The sequence below is a fragment of the Mustela lutreola genome, chromosome 1, assembly GCF_030435805.1.
Source record: "Mustela lutreola isolate mMusLut2 chromosome 1, mMusLut2.pri, whole genome shotgun sequence".
NCBI classification, from domain to species: Eukaryota; Metazoa; Chordata; class Mammalia; order Carnivora; family Mustelidae; genus Mustela; species Mustela lutreola.
Genome location: NC_081290.1, coordinates 186,264,723 through 186,287,105, shown reverse-complemented (window position 1 = coordinate 186,287,105; position 22,383 = coordinate 186,264,723). Strand labels below are relative to the sequence as shown.

Genomic DNA, 22,383 nt, shown 5'->3' with positions numbered 1-22,383 from the left:
CTGAGATGACCTATTAGTTCCAGACTCTTTTGCTCCTTTGCTAACTTTCTCTAAGTTTCAGAAGCTCAGTCCATTTCTTCTTCCTTTCCATTCTGCTACTATCCATTTTGACCCCATTTTCCCTAAGCTTGATGACAGAAGGGAATGCTACCTTCTTCACTCAAGTGTTCAAAAAATATGCTAGGAGAAAATCAAGTATGGATAGCAAACACAGAAAAATAACACGCATTCCAGATTTCATGTAGTTATCCAAGTGTTGATCTGTAGTCCTTGACTCTTTTCTGAAATAAGTAAAAGCTCAGTTGGCTTTCTATTCTTTCCCTTTGATCTCAAATGGGGCATCTCACCAAATCTTTTCTTACCCACTAACCATTCTTAGGCCTAAAGTCACCGTAAGGATGAAAATGTGATCCCTTCCTTTCTCTGAATTGAACCTGAAGAGCCATCAACAGCAGAGAATAAGGTACCACTTCTGTTTGTTCTATCGAGCACCTGGCTCCCCATTCCTCCCCCTATTCCCTTTTACATATACACATACACAAGTTTGAAACAGAGTGAGTCAAGAGGAGGATAAGAGCTTTGAAGCAGGAAAGTCCAGTAGTCTTTCATCAGCTGGAGGAAAGAAATGCAATGTATATTTATTCATGCATCAGACTAAACATGACTTTGTGCCAGCTTCTCTGAAGATATTAGGGAGATAGCAATGGATCAGGCAAATGCACTACCTTCCTTGATATAGTTTACAATCATCAGAAGGCAAGTGTCTAGAAAAATGGGAGGTAAGCATAGCAAGAAACATAGATAAAGAAGCAAAAAAAGGTCTGCACACCATGCTAAGAAGGCTTGTGTCCTTACATAAGGGACTGGGATTTTAAATAGTAATGAATGCAGTTGCATGTGCAACTAGATAGAGTGTTCTGGCAGTTGTATTGAAGAATACAGGTGGGATAAAACTCGGACAGTAGGTTTATTAGAGGCTCACAGTACTCCAAGAAAAATAGTACATGAACTTAATAAGTGACACAGAAATGATGAAAGAAGAGAACGTGTATAGTAGATAAATAATTTGAATTGAAAACCCCAGGACACACTGATTGTCTGTGGGAGTTGAAATGGTGCAACTTCCTTAACTTATGGACATCTCCCAGCATGATAGTAAGTTTTCTCTTACTATCATGGTGGGTGGTACTTGGCTTGGGTGTTCCAAGAGACGTTCTTATGCAGGGGAAATTTATCAATATGAATTCTGGGAATCATGGATTTCTTGGAGCACAATTCCTAGCCGGTATCTGTGATGTCAATCACCTTGGATCTTAAAGAGAGAAATCAGCTCAAGGAAATTATTTCAAACTCTTTTTATAAGAGGTTTTTATAGTTGTTTATCCAAAAGGGGAAAGTATTAGTATTCTACATTCATATTTAAACATGGTAGTGCGCCTCCTAGGGTCGGTGATCTGTCTGGGACACTGTGCAAATGTCTTTGATGGTTACCCTCAGCTTCAGAGTAGGAACATTTTGGTTTGGTTATCCTAATTCTCTGTTGGCATAACTTCCTAACCTTTAGTTTATGCACTTAGCAATTTGATATGGAGTTTCTATTTTATTAAAATGTGTTTTAGTGGCAAATGCAAAGCCACGTTACTTATAAAAGAATAATGTTTTTACTTGGCTTTAAAATAACTTTCTATAAAGCCTGAGTTTACCAATAAAATTCATTCTGAGATTTATTTCAACTAATGATCTATTGCCTAATATTTATTCATGTGTTCTGCAAATATTTATTAAGGTTCTAATAGATATGAGGAATTATGGGCAAATGGAGAAAAATAAATGTTCAGCAAGGCTGCAATCCGAAAAGACATTCAAACTACCAATTCTATGAAGAAAGTAAAAAGGCAAGGGCTTATGTTAAAGTTGATCTTTGACTTAGCCCTGAGGATATCTGTAGACAGAGAATGAGGTGAAAGAGAAAACTCATAAAGATCATGAATAGGGTTGCCAGGTTTAGCAAATAGTAATCTAGGGTCTAAGTTAAATTTGAGTAATTTCTAGTTGTTTATGCACATTACTTGAGATAAAGGGTAACTACTGCATGGAAAATACACTAAGTTATTCCTTTTTAGAAATAATTCAAATTTAATCTAGTATCCTGTATTAATTTTTTTAATCTGATAACTCTATGCATAAGCAAAATCACCATGAAGTTTGTTCAATAGGCCAGTGGAGTGAGTATTCAGTGGAGCGTGGCAAAGGAAGAGGCTAGAAAGAAAGGAAGAAAACTAAATCACAGAAGTTCTCAAGTAGCATGCTGAGAATTTTAGGGTTCATTCTATAAGCTTTTGAAAGCTACAGAAATCAACTAAGGAAGGAGTGATACGATCCACTTTGTGCTCTGAAAAGCTATTTCACAAATTTAACAAAATGTGCGTGATCTAGGGGCACCTGGGTGGCTCAGTCTTTTAAGCATCTGCCTTCAGCTCAGGTTATGACCTTGAGGTCCTGGGATCAAGCCCTGCATTGGGCTCCCTGCTCAGCGGAGAGCCTGCTTCTCCCTCTGCCCTCTTTGTGCCCTCTCTCCCTCTCACTCTATCTCAAATAAATAAATAAAATATATATTTTTTAAATTTTAAAATGTGCATGATCTATAGAAAAATGTTTGATGTTACTAAGTGATATAAAGTAAGGGGCTTTTCTTCTTCTATTTATATAAATGTTAGATGTGATGACTTGAAATGTTAGATGAGATGACACTTGAAAAGGTGTCAAAGTGGTTTAAAACAATAAAAATATATCATCTTGCAGTTCTATAGTTCAGTAATCAAACGTATCTCATTGAGCTAAAAAAAAAAAAAAGTTATAATAGGGCAGCATTCTTTTCTTGAGGCTCTAGGGCAGAATCTGCTTCCTTGCCTTTTCTAGATTCTAGAGGTGCCTTTGTTTCTCACAGCCCTCTTCTCCATTTTACAAAGCTACAGCAATAGGTCAGTTCCCCACCTCACGTTCTTCAGACGCACTCCTCTGCCTCCCTCTCCCACTTTTGAGCATAAGTGAGATTTAGATTGGTCCTACCTGGATCATTCAGGATAATCTCCCATCTCGAAATCCATACCCATAATCATACCTGGAAAGTCCCTTTTGCCAGAGAAGGTAAATATTCACAGGTCCCGGGGATCAGGATGCAGATATCTTTGAGGCGGGGGAGGGGGGGACATTAGTCCCTCTACCATAACCTTTAGTCTGTAAGTATAATGGAATCTTAATATTATTATCAACATACTATTATGTAAATGCTAACACTAATCATAAGAAGATTTGTTATATCTGATCTAGTCTTTCAGAGCACTTAGCCTGACACTTGGCAAAATGTATATCCTGACACGTAAATACTGTACAAGATATGCTTTACAATAATAAGCTTTAAGGCTGTCTTCTCACCAAGTGCGCCAGCACATTAGTAGGATAGGCAGATGGATCTTACGACCCCAGAGTAACGATATTCAGTCATCCAGGGTGCAATGCTACCAAACCTCACAGAAACCCAACCATGTCACACTGGAATTTTAATAAAACTATAGGATTACAGAATCTCTCTTTAGCAAACTGAATCATTAGGACTTACCTATTCCAGGATTATCTGAAAGAACTCTTATTTCAGAATTTACCAATTCTTCCACCATCCCTATGTTCCCATTCTGTCCACAGGTCACAAACCCAGTACAGCCATGCTTATTTATGACTGTTCTGTGGATCTAGACAAACAGGGACTGCGAGGTCTACGGGGGGCTAAGCATGGACAGTAAAGCAGAGACTGGGTATGGTCTCTCAGTATCCATTTGGTAGGAAAACACCATTGGTAACAAAATACCATTATTTTAGTTCAGCCCACGGTCACCCAACTAAAGGATATAGTCTTCCTTGCAGCTACTGGTGACCACAACAACATCTTGCCCACGATTATGAGTGGAAGTTCTATGGAAAACATTTGGGTCATCTGTTAAGAGTAAAACAACTTGCCCTCCCTCTCCTACTGGTTAAACTCTAGATATAATGCTGAGAGATGAAAGAACCAGGTCAGACCATGAGATTGATGTCATATGTTAAGAATAGCACCAGGGTAGGGGTGCCTGGGTGGCTCAGTGGGTTAAAGCCTCTGCCTTTGGCCCAGGTCATGATCTCAGGGTCCTGGGATCAAGCCCCGCATTGGGCTCTCTGCTTGGTGGGGAGCCTGCTTCCTCCTCTCTCTCTCTGCCTGCTTCTCTGCCTACTTGTGATCTCTCTCTCTCTCTGTGTCAAATAAATAAATAAATAAATAAATAAATAAATAAATTTTAAAAAAAGAAAAAGAATAGCACCAGGGGGTGCCTGGATGGCTCAGTCAGTTAGGCGTCTGCCTTCAGATTGGGTTATGGTCCTGGGATCGAGCCCCATCTCAGGCTTCCTGCTCAGTGGGCATCCTGCTTTTCCCTCTCCCTCTGCCTCTCCCCCGACCCCACCCCCCCACTCGTGCATTCTCTCTATCTCAAATAAATAAATAAAATCTAAAAAAAAAAAAAAGGAATAGCACCTTCATTGTGATGATAATGTCGTGGGTATAAGCGTATGTTCAAATTCACCCAACTGTACACATTAAATACACGCAGTTATCTGTATGTCAGTTACACCTCAATAAAGCTGCAAGAAACTAATAAAGTTAAGATTATCGTACCTTGGGTAGCTCAGTGGGTTAAAGCCTCTGCCTTCAGCTCAGGTCATGATCTCAGGGTCCTGGGATCAAGTCCCGCATCAGGCTCTCTGCTCAGCAGGGAGCCTGCTTCCCCCTCTCTCTCTGCCTGCCTCTCTGCCTACTTGTGATCTCTGTCAAAATAAATAAATAAAATCTTAAAAAAAAAAGAAAAGAAAAAGATTATCACCTTCTCCAAAAAAAAAAGAGTGGCAGAAAAAGGCAGAAGGAACTGCAACCCTTGAAACTATGGAACATCATACTGGCCCTGGCCTGCTCACTTTAGGACTGTTAGGTGAGGGATAAATTTATATGTTTAAGTCATTATTGTTTGCTTCCTGTCTAATACAGAATATGATATCAGTACAGAAATGCTACGTAACAAACCTAAAATATAAGCATTAACTCAGTGGGCATGGGGTGGAGGGCATAGTGAGGGAAAAGGAAACATGACAGGTGAGAAATCTGATGATTTTCATCATGCCATAGCAAAACTCTTGGTGCACTGCTACTTGCAATGCATTGGAAGGCAGACATGTGCCAACAGAGCCTGTAATTCTAATAGAACTTGCTGGAAAATCTCTTATGTTCTCTGCTGCCTGTTACTTTTTGTGAAATCCTATTTTTAAAGTATCAATTCAAACTAGGTATTTTACTGTTTGGATTTTTTGAAACATGGATGTTTTATATTTTTAAGCTAGTTTTTAATTAAAAATTGTATTAAAAGTTCATAGAAAAAATAAGACTACTGCTTCATTAGTGGAACATCGGTAAGTAGTTTGGTGCAAGGACACCAACTTTTAGACCACTAATGTTCAGGTTAGTGACAAAGGCCTAAGTATGAGAGAAAATGAACAAGAAGGAATCAAGATGACTCAAAAATCTCAAAGGAATGAGCAGAAGTGGCTAAAACAAAGCTGGTGATCAAAAAATAGTAAGAGGAAGGGAAGGAATTAGGAAGTAGGAGTTTGAGGAAGAGAGAAAGAAATCAACAAAGGGAAAGACAAAGAAGGGAGGTTACACATTTAATATACCAATAAGATCACTTACCAAAAGTGTTTCTGTTACTAGAGAGTGAAAAAATAAAAGACAAGCACCGAGAGAATGAAGATTCCCGTCCTTGGTAGTTCTACTTCAGAAGGAAGGTGGACTACAACATTTTGTAACCGGAGTCAGTCACATACAATCAAGATAAATGACAGTTTGAAGGGAGAATTCATTTGCCTCCTGGGAGACTTGACACTGTACCAGTGGATTGGACACTTACCCTAACTTGTAAAAAGTATCTAATTATTTTACATTCCTCAGAAATTCAGGCTGATATTAAAGTACTTTTAGTGAGATCTCTATTCTCTCATTTCAGTTATTTTATTTTCAACTTCATTTAGATTTCTAGATTTGAGCCTTTTAATGTAAAATGTGTTTTATTCCCTCTTTCACAAGAAATGTTGCTTTTCTTTATAAGTTCCAATGAAAACCTTAAACTTTGATATTTCATAATATGAACAGAGAGCCTACCCTCGAGTACAGGATGTTCCAGTCAAACATAATCTAGATGGATAAGTATTGTAAGTGATAGAATATTCTAGTAATCATTGCCTTTGAGTTAAACATTTTTTTTTATTAGCACTAAACTTTTTTGATCTTCATGGAACTGGAAGTTTTTTGAGATTTTATTTATTTACTTATTTGAGAGATGTAAGCGAAGGGAGAAGCAGACTCCCCACTGAGCACAGAGCCTGAACCCAGGACCCTGAGATCATAAACCTGAAACGAAGGCAGACACTTAACTGACTGAGCCACCCAGGCGCCCCGTGCAACTGAAATTTTTAAGAAACATTTGCTTTTGGATGCAGACGGACATACTTAGATTGGGTGGAAAAAACACAGCTACTCTTGTGTCACTCTGCCAGCTCTAATCTGTGGTAAATAAGGGTTCTACGCCCCAGGAAGCTGACTGGGTATCAGGTGACAAAAACTCAGCCGTTGTCGTCATTACCACACTTGGCCAGCACTTCAGGCCCCTTCCTCATTGATGTTTTCATTCACAAGGTCATCAGAGCCTAAAAAGCTTTTTAACGGCTGTTCCCAAGAAGCCCAGTTTCTTACTAAAGTGATCTTTTTTTTTTTTAAAGATTTTTATTTACTTATTTGACAGACAGAGATCACAAGTAGGCAGAGAGGCAGGCAGAGAGAGGAGGAAACAGGCTCCCTGCTGAGCAGAGAGCCCCATGTGGGGCTCAATCCCAGGATCCTGGGATCATGACCTGAGCCGAAGGCAGAGGCTTTAACCCACTGAGCCACCCAGGTGCCCCTAAAGTGATCCTTAAGACAGAAAACATCGGGACGACAGAAAGGTTTGGAAACTTCCATGGTTATATATAACACCTTACCATGAGCACATTGTTAAAGATCTCCATGTGTGTCACTGATGCCGGTGACAAGACCATTGCATATGGCACGAACAGTGTCCACCTACATGATCATGGAATTGGAAATCAGATTAACATGTTCTTAAATGACATTTGCTGAAGCATAAATACACGAAATCCCTAGAAACCAATCTCTGCAAATAATTCTACATGTATTGTTAGAGAAATTTCATTTTAGGGACAAAGACGATCAAAAAGAATCCATCTAGGCAGGAAGGAACATTTAAGAACAAAGACAAATGACACTGGATGCAAAGCCTGGAGAATCAGACATGAAGATTGACTACACTGTTCCTGGAGCCTGTCTACACATGATAATAAATGTTCATATTCCTTAAACAAGTTTGGGTCATAATTTCTGTTACTTGTGGCCGAAAGCATCCTACTTGATACTTTGATAGGGTAAATGAGAATAAACATGTGATCCTCATGATACGTCCTCTAACATTTTCTGTAAAGGGCTACATAGTGAATGTTTTGCCCCTTGTGGGCCATTCATCTCTGTTACAACTACTCTGCCCACTGTGGGGTCAAAGCAGCACTAGCCCACATGTAAATGAGTTAGTATGGCTACATTCCAATGAAACTGTAGGACAGTGAAATTCAGACTTTGTATAAGTTATTCTTTTGATTTTCTCCCAGATTTTTAAAAATACAAAAACTATTCTTAGACTTCCAGGGAAGATGGCAGAGGAGGAAGGTTCTAGGCTCCCCTCATCCCATGGATACACCCAGGGAACACCCACATCAGCATAAATAACTCAGAAAATGAACCAAAGACTGGCAAAACAGACTCTCTACAGCTCACCGTAGAGAAGAGGCCACCTCAAAGAGGGTAGGAAGGGTGAAAGCATAGTCAGGAGCCAAACTGACCCTGGGACTGTCCATAGGAGAACAGGACACCATGGGCAGGGAGAGGAGAGAGGAACAGATCACACACCAAGTACGTCAGGCATGGGCAACTATACTGGGAAGACGATTCTCCGTAACATTTGGTTTTGAAAACCAGAAGGGCCCAACTTTATGCGTTTTTACAATTGGTGGCTCAGCTCTGGCAGGGTCAGAGGGTGATAGGGAACTGAGCCCCTGCTCTTAAAGAGACAGCACAACAAACGGTCTTTGGAGATCCAGCACAGAAGCGAAGCAGCAGTTTGATGAATGCCTGGGCTATACAGAAAAGAGATCTGTTTACTAATCTCCGAGTGTGCATTGCAGGGACTGAGAAGTCTTTGGGACACTTCTCCAAGAACATAAATATTGATGGATGATATTTCTCTCTCCACTTCCCAGCCTAGATACAGAGGCACCTGCCAGAATCAGCAAAGTTTGAACATTCTCCACCCAGCTTGCTAACAGTGTGCGCCATCCCCCATGCTCTTCTGTGGATTCACCCCCTCTAACGCAGCATCAGTGGGGTTTTTTCCCAGGCAGCTGCTAATGCCCTCCTGTGCCTTGTTGGTACCACGCACCCTGACCCTATGTTCTCCTGTGGACCCATCCCCTCTAATGTGCCGTTGGCAGTCCATCCAAAGCAATGCTACAAGGCAGTGTGCAAGCAGCCCCAAAAGAAGCCAGGACCACACCAAAGTGACTCCTGCCCCTGGGAGAGGGGAAGATAACCATACACACTTCTCCAACTGTGGACCCAGTAGTGGGGTGTGCGCCAGGCATCTGGTCCGATGGCAGGCTGCACCTATGAACAAAACTTTAGGAAGATGACACAGGAATGGCACACTGTATTTTGGTGCTACCGCAGCTTTGGCAAAAGCCTGGTCTGACTCAACTCAAGTCCAAAGCAGCCCCAGTCTGGCCCACTAACAACACAGGCACCAAACCTTGATCCAAACCAGCAGAGAGAGGCATTGTAGTTAACTGGGCTAAAGGTAAATGCAGCTCAGCCACTGTAAGGTACACACAACACACAAAGGAGACAAACTGAAAGTGCCAGGTTCAAGCAAGCAGGGCTCACTGCACTGAAGGGCTCTACAGAACCTCTTCTTCATGAGGCCGCTACTTTCAAGAGCAGGAGACGTAGCTGACTTTCCTAACATTTAGAAACAATGACTTAGAAAAAAAATGAGGAGATGGCAAATACGTCCCAAATGGAAGCACAGGATAAAGTCACAGCAAGAAACTAAATGAAACAGAAATAAGCAATATGCCAGACAGAGAAGTTAAAGTCATGATTGTAAAGAAAGCCACCGGACTTCAGGAAAGAGAGGAGGATCTTGGTGAGAACTTCAACAAAGAGATAAGAAATACAAAAAAAGGAACCAACCAAAGATGAAGAACTCAATAGCTGAAATTTAAAATACACTAGAGGTAATAAATACTAGACCAGAGGAAACAGATCAGATCAGTGAGCTGGAAGACAGAGTAATGGAAAGTAAGCTGAAGAGGAAAAAGAGAAAAGAATAATAAAAAATGAGAATAGGTTAAGGGAACTCAGAAACACCATCAAGTGTAATAATAACATTTGCATTATAGGGATCCGAGAAGGAGGAGGAGAGAGAGAAAAGGCAAAAATTTTATCCTGACATTTCCCTAAAGTGGAAAAAGAAACAGACATCCAGATCCAGGAATCACAGAGATACCCCCACAAAATCAACCCAAGGAGGTTCACATGACAACACACAGTAATTAAAATGGCAAAAAGTAGTGACAAAGAGAGAATTTTAAAAGCAGCAAGAGAGGGGAGCATGGGTGGCTCAGTCAGTTAAGTATGTGCCTTTGGCTCAGGTTTTGATCCCAGGGTCCTAAGATGGGAGCACTGAGCAGGGAGCCTGCTTCTCCTTCTCCCTGCCACTTGTGCTCTCTTGCTATCTATCTCTCTCTCTCAAATAAATAAATAAAATATTTTCAGCAGAACTTTGCAGGCCGGAAAGGAGTGGCATGATACAGTCAAAGTGCTAAAAGGAAAAAAAAAAAAAAAAAAAAAAAACTTGCAATCAAGAACACTCCATCCAATAAGGCTATCATTTAGAATAGAAGTAATGATGAAAATGTTCCCAAACAAAGTTAAAGGAATTCATCACTAAACCAGCCTTAAGAGAAATGTGAAAGGGGATTCTTTGAGTAAGGAAATACCATAAGCAGGAGTAAACAAAAGTATGAAAGAAAAAAAAAAATACACAGGTATGCATGAACACAACATGTAGTAGATTAACCACTTATAAAACTAGTAGAGAGGTTAAAGCACAAAAGCAGTACAATCAAGTATATCTATAAAAATCAGGCATTGGATTCACAAAATAAAAGGATGTAAGGTATGACACTACCTAAAACATGGTGGGGGAAGAGTCAAAATTGAGTTCTTCTAGAATGAGTTCAAACATAAGTGACCAGTATCCTAATACAGACTGCCAGATGCACAAGGTATCATCTATAAACCTAATGGTAACCACAAATCAAAAGCCTGCAAAAGATATGCAAAAAATGAAAAGGAAACCAAGACTATCACTAAAGAAAGCCATCAAACTACAAGAGCAAGAGAAGAAAGGGACAGAGAAAAAGAAAAAAGACATAAAACAAGTGACAAAATGGCAATAACTACATACCTAACAATTATTTTGAATGTAAATGAGTTAAATTCCCCAATCAAAAGACACAGGGTGACTTAATCAATTAAAAAAAAAAAAAGACCCATCTATATGCCAACAAGAGCCTCATTTCACTAAAGACATATACAGATTGAACATGAAGGGATGAAAAAAATGTGTTTATTGTGCAAGTGGCAGTGAAAAGAAAGCCAGAGTAGCAATATTTATATTGGACAAAATAGACTTTAAAATAAAGACTGTACCAAGCAAGAGGCAAAAAAGGACACTACGTAATAGTAAGAGAACAAGCCAACAAGATGTAACAATTGTAAATATTTATGCACTTGACCAGAGAATGCCTAAACATATAAAGTAGCTTTTAACAAACATAAACTTGTAGTGAGACTATAATACAGGGGAATTTAACACCCCTCCTATATCAAGGATAGCTCATCCAAACAGGAAATCAATGAGGAAACCCTGGCTCTGAATGACACATTGAACCAGATAGATCTAACAGATATATTCAGAACATTCCATCCAAAACAGCAGAATACACATTCTTTTCAAGCACACATGGAACATTCTACAGAATAAATCACATGTTGGCAACAAAACAAGTCTCAACCAATTTAAAAAGACTGAAATCTTATCGTGCATATCTTCCAATTGCAATGGTATGAACCTAGAAGTCAACTGCAAGAAAAAATCTGGAATGGCCAACAGACACATGAAAAAGTGCTCCACATCACTCGGCATCAGGGAAATACAAATCAAAACCACAGTGAGATACCACTCACACCAGTCAGAATGGCTAAAATTAACAAGTCAGGAAATGACAGATGCTGGCGAGGATGCAGAGAAAGGGGAACCCTCCTACACTGTTGGTGGGAATGCAAGCTGATGCAACCACTCTGGAAAACAACATGGAGGTTCTTCAAAAAGTTGAAAATAGAGCCATCCTATGACCCAGCAATCACACTACTGGGTATTTACCCTAAAGATACAAATGTAGTGATCCGAAGGGGTACCTGCACCCGGATGTTTATAGCAGCAATGTCCACAATAGCCGAACTGTGGAAAGAACGTAGATGTCCATCAACAGATGAATGGATCAAGAAGATGTGGTATATATACACTATGGAATACTATGCAGCCATCAAAAGAAATGAAATCTTGTCATTTGCGATGACGTGGATGGAACTAGAGGGTATTATGCTTAGCGAAATAAGTCAATCAGAGAAAGACAATTATCATATGATCTCCCTGATATGAGGAAGTGGAGATGCAACATGGGGGGTTAAGGGGGTAGGAGAAGAATCAATGAAACAAGATGGGATTGGGAGGGAGACAAACCATAAGTGACTCTTAATCTCACAAATCAAACTGAGGGTTGCTGGGGGGAGGGGGGTTGGGGGAAGGGGGTGGGGTTATGGACATTGGGGAGGGTATGTGCTATGGTGAGTGCTGTGAAGTGTGTAAACCTGGTGATTCACATACCTGTACCCTGGGGGATAAAAATATATGTTTATAAAAAATAAAAAATTATATATAAAAAAAGAAATGGCTAAAATCAAAACCACAAGAAACAACAGGTGTTGACAAGGATGTGGAGAAAAAGGAACCCTCATACACTCTTAGTGGGAATGCAAACTGGGGCAGCCACTACAGAGGTTCCTTAAAATATTAAAAATGGAAATATCTTATGATCCTAGTAATTCTACTACTAGGTCTTCATCCAAAGAAAATGAAAACACTAATCCAAAGAGATATATGCCCCTATATTTATTGTAGCATTATTTACAGTAGACAAGATATGGAAGCAGCCCAGGTGTCCATCCATGGATGAATGTATAAAAAAGAGGTGGTGTGTGTGTATGTTTGTGTGTATACACAATAGAATGTCACTCAGCCATAGAGAATGAGATTATGCCATTTGCCACAAAATGGATGGACATAAAAAAAAAAAAAGAAAAGAAAAGAAAAAAAAAATGGATGGACCTAGAGGTGTAATGCTAAGTGAAGTAAGTCAGGGAAAGACAAATACCATGATTTCACTCATAAATGGAATTTCAGAATCAAAAGAAATGAACAAAGAAAAAAAGACAAATGAAATGAAAAGACTCTTCAATACAGAGAACAAGCTGATAGTCATCAGAGGGGAGGTGGGTCGGGGAGGGATGGGTAGAAGAGGTGAAGGGGATTCAGAACACACTCATCTTGATGAGCACCAAGTCAGGCACAGAATTAATGAATCATTATATTGTATACCCGAAACCAATATAACACTATGTTAATTACATTTCAATAAAAAAAAAGAAAAAACTTGGTAAAAATAAACACGAATTCCTTAGACATTGAGGGAAAAACTACGGAAACAGAAGAAACATCTCATATCTTGAGAAAGTTTATCTGCTAGAAAATTACAATAAATATTATTTAATGAATGAACAATAACAAACATTTCTTATTAATGTCAAGAAGAAAACATGAATGACTTCTACTTAACAACACATTAGTGGTACAATGTCAGAAAGGAATAGTAAGTAAAAAATAATAAAAATTTTTAAAAAGGAAGGAACAGAAGTAACAGTTTCTGGTTATTTGCTCACTCACAAAAAGCTAAGAAGCTAACTATAAAAAATTTAGAAGGTAACATGACACAAGCTCAACATATGAAAATTAATAGTTTTTCTCGGGGCCGCAATAAATAATTAGACAATATAATTAAAATGTGTGGTTTTCTGCATAGAGAATGCAAGCATGTTTTATTACATTTAATCCCAGAAACTTGGTACTTTTGGACCAGTTATAAATGTATCTTTTGAAATCTTCAGTATTATAAAACATACAACATATTTAGAAATGTGCACTCAGTGAACTATCAAAAACACTGGGTAACCCAACGATCTGGAATAAATACAGCAATGGGCAAACACACACACACACACACTCTCTTTCTCTCTCTCTCTCTCTCTCTCTCTCATCACATACTGAAAGACTAAGCAGACCTATAGATTCAACACAAATCCAAACAAAATCCAAGCAGGTGGTATGTGTGGTAGGGGGCAGGGTGTAATTTGACAATTCTAAAATTTCTAAGGAGATTTAAAAGGCCAAAAATAACCAAAAACACTTCTAAAACAGAAGGCTGCAGAACTTACTTTTCCAGATATCAAGACTTATTTTAATGCTAGATATAGAATTATGACAGTGTGGCACTGATGCAAAGAGAAACAAACAAAAAATCCCCAATGAAATGGAATATAGAGAACAAACCTCATGGTTCATGACAAATAAATCACTGCAGAGCAGTGAGGGAAGGACAGACTTTTCAATAAACAATTCTGGGAAAACAGGATTTCCATGGGGAGAAAAATGAAACTGGAACCCTGTATTATAACACATACACACACACACACACAGACCAGTTCTGGGAAATCATAGACTTAAATATGAAAAGAAAAGCAACAGAGCTTCTCAAAGAGTACATCTCACACCATCTGTAGTGAAAAACCACTTAAAAAATATATATATCTAAACATTCAAGGAACCATGCTTGGTCCTACTACGCATGACTCTTCACATGAACTGGAAAATACTAGAACCCACAAAAGATGAATCTGCTAGTCACACCATTGTAATGTAATTTGCATCCTAAACAATCAACTAATATGCCTATTATATAGAGAGCTCTTAAAAATTGAAAAAAAAAAAAAAGGCCCTGAGAGAAAAAATTAGCCAAAGCAATTTAGTAGGAAAAATGAAAACAGACCTTCAACACAGAAAAAGAAATACATATTTGAACAACACTGAGAGACCATTTCTTGTGTATCAAGTTAGAAAAATCCCAAAGATTGAAAACATACAATACTGATGAGACTCTGGAGAATTGGACATTCTCAAGCACTGCCAATGGGAATCCAAAATGGCGCAGTCCCTGTGGAAAGAAATTTGGCAATATTTAGAAAAATTACATATGTATTTACCTTTTGACCTGACATTCTCAAAGACACAAGAAAAAATATGAAATGACTATGCACAAGATTATTCACTGGCACATTCATTTCACACAAATTCATTGTGATTTGTGATAGAAGATTAGAAAACAAACCAACTCTGCACCAATAAAGGACAAATGAAACAAATTATGATAAATCTTCTCAAGAAAATCAAATACAGCCATAAAAAGGAATGGGAGGGCATCTAGAAACTGAGATGCTGTAGTTTCCAGGATATGTTAAAGGAGAGAAGTTCTGATATACAGTAAGCAACCTCCCAAGTTTAAAAACAAGGGGGGGGAGAAGGACATATATGAATGTATTTCCTTATACTTGCAACAATAATTTTTTTAAAAAACCACTGGAATGCAAATGAAAGACTAATAGAAAATTATCTATAAAGGCATGTAAAATTCAGAGTAGAAGGGACATGGGTAGAAATGAGACTACTTTACAACTTTTACACCATTTTGGAACCACATACATGATTTACATATTAAAAACTTAGATAAAAAAGAAAATAGTAGTTTCTAAAAATGAAAAAATGAGCCTAACTATAAATTAAGTTGGTAAGCATTACCTTGATCCCCAAATCAAAGACCCCACCAAAAAGGAGAGTTACAGACCAATATTCCTGATGAACATGGATCCCAAATTCTAAGATACTAGCCATTATGGGATGCCTGGGTGGCTCAGTCGGTCGAGCCACTGTCTTCAGCTCAGGTCATGATCTCAGGGTCCTGGGATCAAGTCCCGCATAGGACTCCTTGCTCAGCAGGAAGCCTGCTTCTCTCTCTGCCTCTGCCTGCCTCTCTGGCTGCTTGTGTGCACACTCTCTCTCTCTCCCTTTGACAAATAAATAAATAAATAAAATCTTAAAAAAAAAAAAAAAAAAAGACACTAGCCATTAGGATCCAACAGTACATTAAAAGGATTATTCACCATGACCAAGTGGGATTTAGTCCTGGGCTAAAGGGGTAGTTCACCTTTCACAAATCAATCAATGTGATATACCACATTAATAAAAGAAAGGATAAGAACCATATGATCCTCTCAACAGATGCAGAAAAAGCATCTGACAAAATACAGCATCCGTTCCATTCTATTTCCAACAACTAAGATTTTAACTTCAAAATACGCCCACAAGATCTTCCAGAAAACAAACAAACAAACAAACAAACAAAAACCCTGCAAAAATTCCACTTACAAAAGTAATTACCTTTATATGCAGTAAAAACATTCCTTTTTTTTTTTTTTTTTTTTCTTTTGGTCAGGGTTTATTTTTTCAGTCCTCATCTAAGGCTGGTGGCTGGCAGCATCTTCTTTAAAGACAGGGGTTTTCTTCATTGTTTTATATCCTAAATGTATAAAACCTAGAGCGAGGGCTCCGCTGCAATAGGGCTGAACATGCTGAGCTTGCCCTGAGGTTTTCCGCATGTCTCGGCAGACTTCGGAGAGACAAGACCGATGTTGCGAAGCTCATCTTGCGACTTATTCCTGCTCTGGAAGCCTCAGTCATGTTGATTGTGGCTCTTGGTAGGGAGGAGGTACCCCTGTGAAGACAAACACCAAGGAGCTGAGACCGCATTCATCCGGAAGGCTCTGACCACTATGTGGGGATGCTTGAGTCCCATCACCGCACACTAGCAGAGCCCGGGGTGGCCTCTCAGAGGGTCCAAAGTTTTCAGCACCGATAACACCTGTGAACTCCACCCCCAGCATTCTTCAGGGTCATTCCTTCCACCACAGCCTGTGCCTCCTCCGGGCACTTGTGTGACTGTGATGACCAAGAGGACTAGCAGAGACAAAGTAGCAGGAGCCACCAGGGGTGCCGCCGAGACCTGTGTCAGGACATGATATTCTAAGTCTCCTACGTGGCCCTGCCTGCCACTTTGGAGGCAACTCCTTTTCTGTCCAAGACTCCTTTTCCTCTACTTCCCACCCCCCAACCCCTGGTTTGCCTGGCCTCCTCCATCTCTCCAGAGCACAGAAGGCTCCCTCCCAGCGCTGCCCCCCAGAGCTAGCCTTGGAATGGTAGGATTCACCTTGAGTTCTGTAAACGGGGCCCCGCACTCCACAGCATCCAATCAGTATCTGCCACATAAATGACACTGCATGTCTCTACCTCCAGAACACGCTGCGGAGCAGAACGTATGGGGTAGTGTACCCAGACAAGAGACATAGCACATTTAAAAAAATCAAATTAATATAATCTTCTGTAAGCTGAGAGGAAGAGAAATAAGATAAAACAGGGGAAGCCGCACAATCTTCCATGAAGAAGACGGGTGATGGGCCAAAACTCTGTGTTTACCATCAGATCACTGCTGACACTTCCTTACACCTGCTGTCCACAGGTGAGGTGAGGGTGAGGGCAGACATTATAACGTAGGGAATGGAGACAAGATTAAGCATGAGGAAGCCTGGGTCTTATCAAAATTCCACATGCAGTCACTAATCACCGTGTTTTCTATTTCCTTCCTTTTTGATGATGTGAATGCTACATGCTGAGAACCTAAAAGATCCCAGCAGAGAAAATACTGAAACCACTGAAGGAAGAACAAGGCTCTGTTGTGAGTAGCATTCATTCAACGCACACGGTTTTTTACTCAACAACTATTCCATGGCGGACCTTGGCTGGGGATAAAACATTAAATGGCTGTGGTCCCAGTCCTCACAGAAGGGGCTGTCTAGAATGAATACAAGTGTCAGGCTATTGCAGTGCTGTGTGATACCTTCTACAAAAGGGTGCTCAACTATGGAGATTATGTTTGGAAAACGATGTAAATATTTTAAACGGAAACAACATAGAAATATTAGAAATGACCTATATATATATATATCAAAATATTCACATATGCACATATATTAAACATTTTGTATATACTTATACATAAAATGTATGTTTTAATAAATAACTAATATATACTACTGTATAGGCTATATTTATAAACATAGTATTTATGTTATATATAAGTATAGTACATACTATGTAATATCTAATATATCCTATAATACATTATATGTCATATAGTATCTATACAATATATTAGACTATCCTCTATAGTCTATTATGTGCTAGATACTGCATATATACTATATAGTATAGACTATACATACTATATATAGTCATATAATTAACTGTAGTATATATTATTTTTTAAAAACACATTTCTATGTAAATAAGGGTAAACACAAAGGCAAATAACTTAGTGAGCAAAAATATAGTCTGGAGAGAAGGAAACTGCCTCAAGGACGTGTAAATAAATCATTACTTACTTAGGGTAAGAAGTCAACACACTGGTGATAAAGGATAGATTAAATATTTTATATAAATTTATTGTACTTATAAATTCATGTTATATAAAGACAATGACTGGGAAAAAAACACAAACCTTTCCATTTTTTAGAACATACACATAAGTGCTTTTAAATTTCAACCCAGGGGCACCTAGGTGGCTCAGTCAGTTAAGTGTCTGCCTTTAGCTCAGGTCATGATCCCAGGGCTCTGGGCTTGCCCAGCATCCGGAATCCCTGCTCAGCTGGGAGTCTGCCTCTCTCTCTGCCCCTCTCTCCCTCCTGCTCTGCTCTCTTTATCAAATAAATAAACAAAATCTTAAAAAAATAAATAAGTTTCAACTCAGTAATTCTACTTCCAGAATATCAGTAGGGGATTATTCATTTCGACACTGCATCAGTGGAAGACTGGCAAACTATGTTTCCACTAATAGGGGACTGCTTAAAGAACGATACGGCCGCACCATGAATACTGTCTGTCCAGCTAAATGGATAACAGAAGCAGCTCAATATGAACTGACATGAAAAGATATTCAAAACGCATCCTTGCATAAAAAGCAAAGCATAGCAAAATGCACGTAATATGCAATCATTTATGTAAAAAAATGAATGTATGTAATGTGTGTATGCATCTGTGTATACATACAGGCTCTAGAAAGATATTTATAAAAGAGATGAGTGATTAACTTGGAAAAGGAAGCTGCTGGGAGACGGGAATGACATTTTTACATAAAAATGTGTTTTTAAAAATAATATATACTACAGTTAATTATATGAATGAAAGAGGATTCTTATGCAAGGAAGTGTCAATAATCATAGATCAATCTGTGTGATAAACTACATTTACAAAATGAAGGCTAAAAGCCATACAATCAACTCACCAGATGCAGAAAAAGCATTTGACAAAATTCAACATCCAGTCATGAATAAAAACTCTCAACAAAGTAGGCAGAGAGGGGACATAATAAAAGCCAAACCCATAGCTAACATATTCAGTGGTGAGCTTTTCCCCTCACAGCAGGAAGAATACACGGACATCCACTCTCACCATTTTTATTCAATGTAGTACTAGAAGGCCTAGCATCTGCATTAAGGCAAGAAAAAGAAAGAAAAGGCATCCAAATTGGAAAGGAAGAAGTATAAATGTCATTATTTGTAAAGGACAGGATACTATAGAGAGAGAACCCTAAAGACTCTGCCAAAAAAAAACTATTGAACTAATAAATGAATTGAGTAAAGTTGTAGGATACAAAACTTCTGTACACTAATAACAAGTAGCAGAAAGAGAAATTTCAAAAACTCCATTTATAATTGCAACAAAAAGAATAAAAGAACTAAACTTTTAAGACATAAACTTAACCAAAGAGGTGAAAGATCTGTATTCTGAAAACTATAACACACTGATGAAAGAAGCTGAAGATGATACAAACAAATGAAAAGACATACTATGCTCATGAATTGGAAGAATATTGTTAAAATGTCCACACGACCCAAAGAAATCTATAAATTCACACAATCCCTATCAAAATACCAATAGTAGTTTTCACAGAACAAGAATAAATAATCCCAGGGTTGCCTGGGTGACTCAGTGGGTTAAGCCTCTGCCTTCAGTTCAGGTCATGGTCTCAGGGCCCTGGGATGGAGCCCCACATCAGGCTCTCTGCTCAGCGGGGAGCCTGCTTCCCCCTCTCTCTCTACCTGCCTCTCTGCCTACTTGTGAGCTCTCTCTCTCTCTCACTCTCTCTCTCTCTCTCTCTGTCAAATAAATAAATAAATAAATAAAATCTTTAAAAATTAAGAAAGACCAAATAATCCCAAAATTTGTATGGGATCACGAAGAAACCTGAATAGCCAGAGCAATCTTTAGAAAGAAGAATGAAGCTGGAAGTATCACAATCCCATATTTAAAGATCTACCTCAAAGCTATAATAAGGCAAAAAAACATGGCCTGGCAAAAAAACAGACACAAACATCAAGAGAACAAGATATAAAGCCCAGAAATAAATGGATGCTTCTATGGTCAAGTAATCTACAACAAAGGAGGCAAGAATATACAATAAGGAAAAGACAGTCTTTTTAATGAATGGTGTGGGAAAACTGGACTACTTTCATATGCAATACTTTAAAAAAAAATAAACTCAAGATAGATTAATGACCTAAAAGTGAGACATGAAGCTGTAAAAATCCCAGAAGAAAACACAGGCAATAATCTCTTTGATAATCTCTTAGCAAAATTTTTCTAGGTAGGTCTCCTCAGGCAAGGGAAATGGAAGCAAAAATAAGCTATTAGTACTTCACCAAAATAAAAAGCTTTGCACAGTGAAGGAGACTACTGACATAACAAAAAGTCAACCTATTGAATGAGAGAATATATTTGCAAATGACATACCTGATAAGCGATTAATACCCAAAATATATAAAGAGTTTATACACAACTCAATATCCCAAAAAGCCCTCCAAATAACCCAATTAAAAATGAAACATGTGGGACGCCTGGGTGGCTCAGTTGGTTGGACGACTGCCTTTGGCTCAGGTCATGATCCTGGAGTCCCGGGATCGAGTCCCACATCGGGCTCCCAGCTCCATGGGGAGTCTGCTTCGCTCTCTGACCTTCTCCGCTCTCTGACCTTCTCCTCGCTCATGCTCTCTCTCACTGTCTCTCTCTCAAATAAATAAATAAATAAATAAATAATAAATAAAAATGAAACATGATATTTCTCCAAAGAAGACATACAGATGGCCAACAGACATAAAAACAGATATTCAACATCACTAATCACCAGGAAAATGCAAATTAAAACCAAAGTGAGATAACACTTTACACCTGTCAGAATGGTTAAAATCAAAGACAGGAATTAGCAAATGTTGGAAAGGATGTAGAGAAAAAAGAACCCACGTGCACTGTTGGTGGGAATGCAAATGGTGCAGCCACTATGGAAAACAGTATGGAGGTACATCAAAAAATTCAAAATAGAATTTCCATATAATCCAGTTAATTCCACTACTGGGTATTTATGCAAAGAATATAAAAATTATAATTAAAAAAGATATTTGCACCTCTATTGCAGTATTATTTACAATTGCCAAATTATGGAAATAACCCAAGTGTCCATTGATAGAGGAATGGATGAAGATGTGGGGGTGTGTATACATCACATACACACATGTACATGTACATGTAGTGGAATATTACTCAGTCATGATAAAGAATGAAATCTTGCCATTTATAACAACGTGGATGGATCTACAGGGTATAATGTGAAGTGAAATAAGTCCTTCCAAAAAAGACAAATACAATATGATCTCACTCTTATGTGGAATTTAAGAAACAAAAGAACAAAGAAAAAGATAAAACAAAAAACAGACTCTTAACTGTACAGAACTGATGGTTATCTGAGAGAAGGTGGGTACGGGGATGGGTGAAATTGGTGAAGGGGATTAAGAGTACACTTATGCTGAAAAGTGAGTAATGTAGACAATCACTGAATCACTGTATGGTACAACTGAAACTAATATAACACTGTATGTTAACTACACTGAAATTAAATTTTTTAAAAAGTAAAACAAACACAAAAATACACACACACACAAATTTAAAATAACCAAAGATGTGAAAGACCTGTACTTTGAAAACTATAAAAACAGTGATGTAAGAAATTAAAGGTGACACAAAAAAAATGGAAAGACATTCCATGCTCATTGATCAGGAAAATAAGTATCGTTAAAATGTCTATACTACTCAAAGCAATCTACATATTTAATGCAATCCCTATCAAAATATCAACAGCATTTTTCACAGCTAGAACAAATAATTCTAACATTTGTATGGAACCACAAAAGACCCCAAAGAGCCAAAGCAATCTTGTAGAAGAAAGGCAAATCTGGATGGCATCACAATTCTGGACTTCAAGTTACATTACAAATTTAATAAAAAAAGAAAACAAAAAGGAATAAAAGCTATAATAATCAAAACTGTATGGTACTTTCACAAAAACAGACACATAGATCAATGGAAGAGAAGATAAAGCCCTGAAATGAACCCACAGATATATGATCAATTAATCTTCTTCAAAGCAGGAAAGAATGTCCAATGGGAAAAGGACAGTCTCTTCAACAAATGGTGTTGGGGAAACTGGACAACATGGAAAAGAATGAATCTGGGCCAGTGTCTTACACCATAAACAAAATAAATTCAAAACAGATGAAAAGGGGTGCCTGGGTGGCTTAGTGGGTTAAGCCGCTGCCTTCAGCTCAGGTCATGATCTCAGGGTCCTGGGATTGAGTCCTGCATCGGGCTCTCTGCTCAGCAGGGAGCCTGCTTCTTCCTCTCTCTCTCTGCCTGCCTCTCTGCCTATTTGTGATCTCTCTCTGTCAAATAAATAAATAAAAATATTATA

General features: G+C 38.5%; 1 long non-coding RNA gene across 1 annotated transcript; it reads right to left on the bottom strand.

The window, feature by feature from the left end:
- Positions 1-14,356: 14,356 nt before the first annotated feature.
- LOC131820319 (uncharacterized) lies at positions 14,357-16,804 on the bottom strand. Its single transcript, XR_009349578.1, has 3 exons — positions 16,738-16,804; positions 15,912-16,245; positions 14,357-14,631 (listed from the first exon to the last, which is right to left on the bottom strand). It is a non-coding gene; the product is annotated as an uncharacterized LOC131820319 (long non-coding RNA).
- Between the last annotated feature and the right edge of the window lie 5,579 nt (positions 16,805-22,383).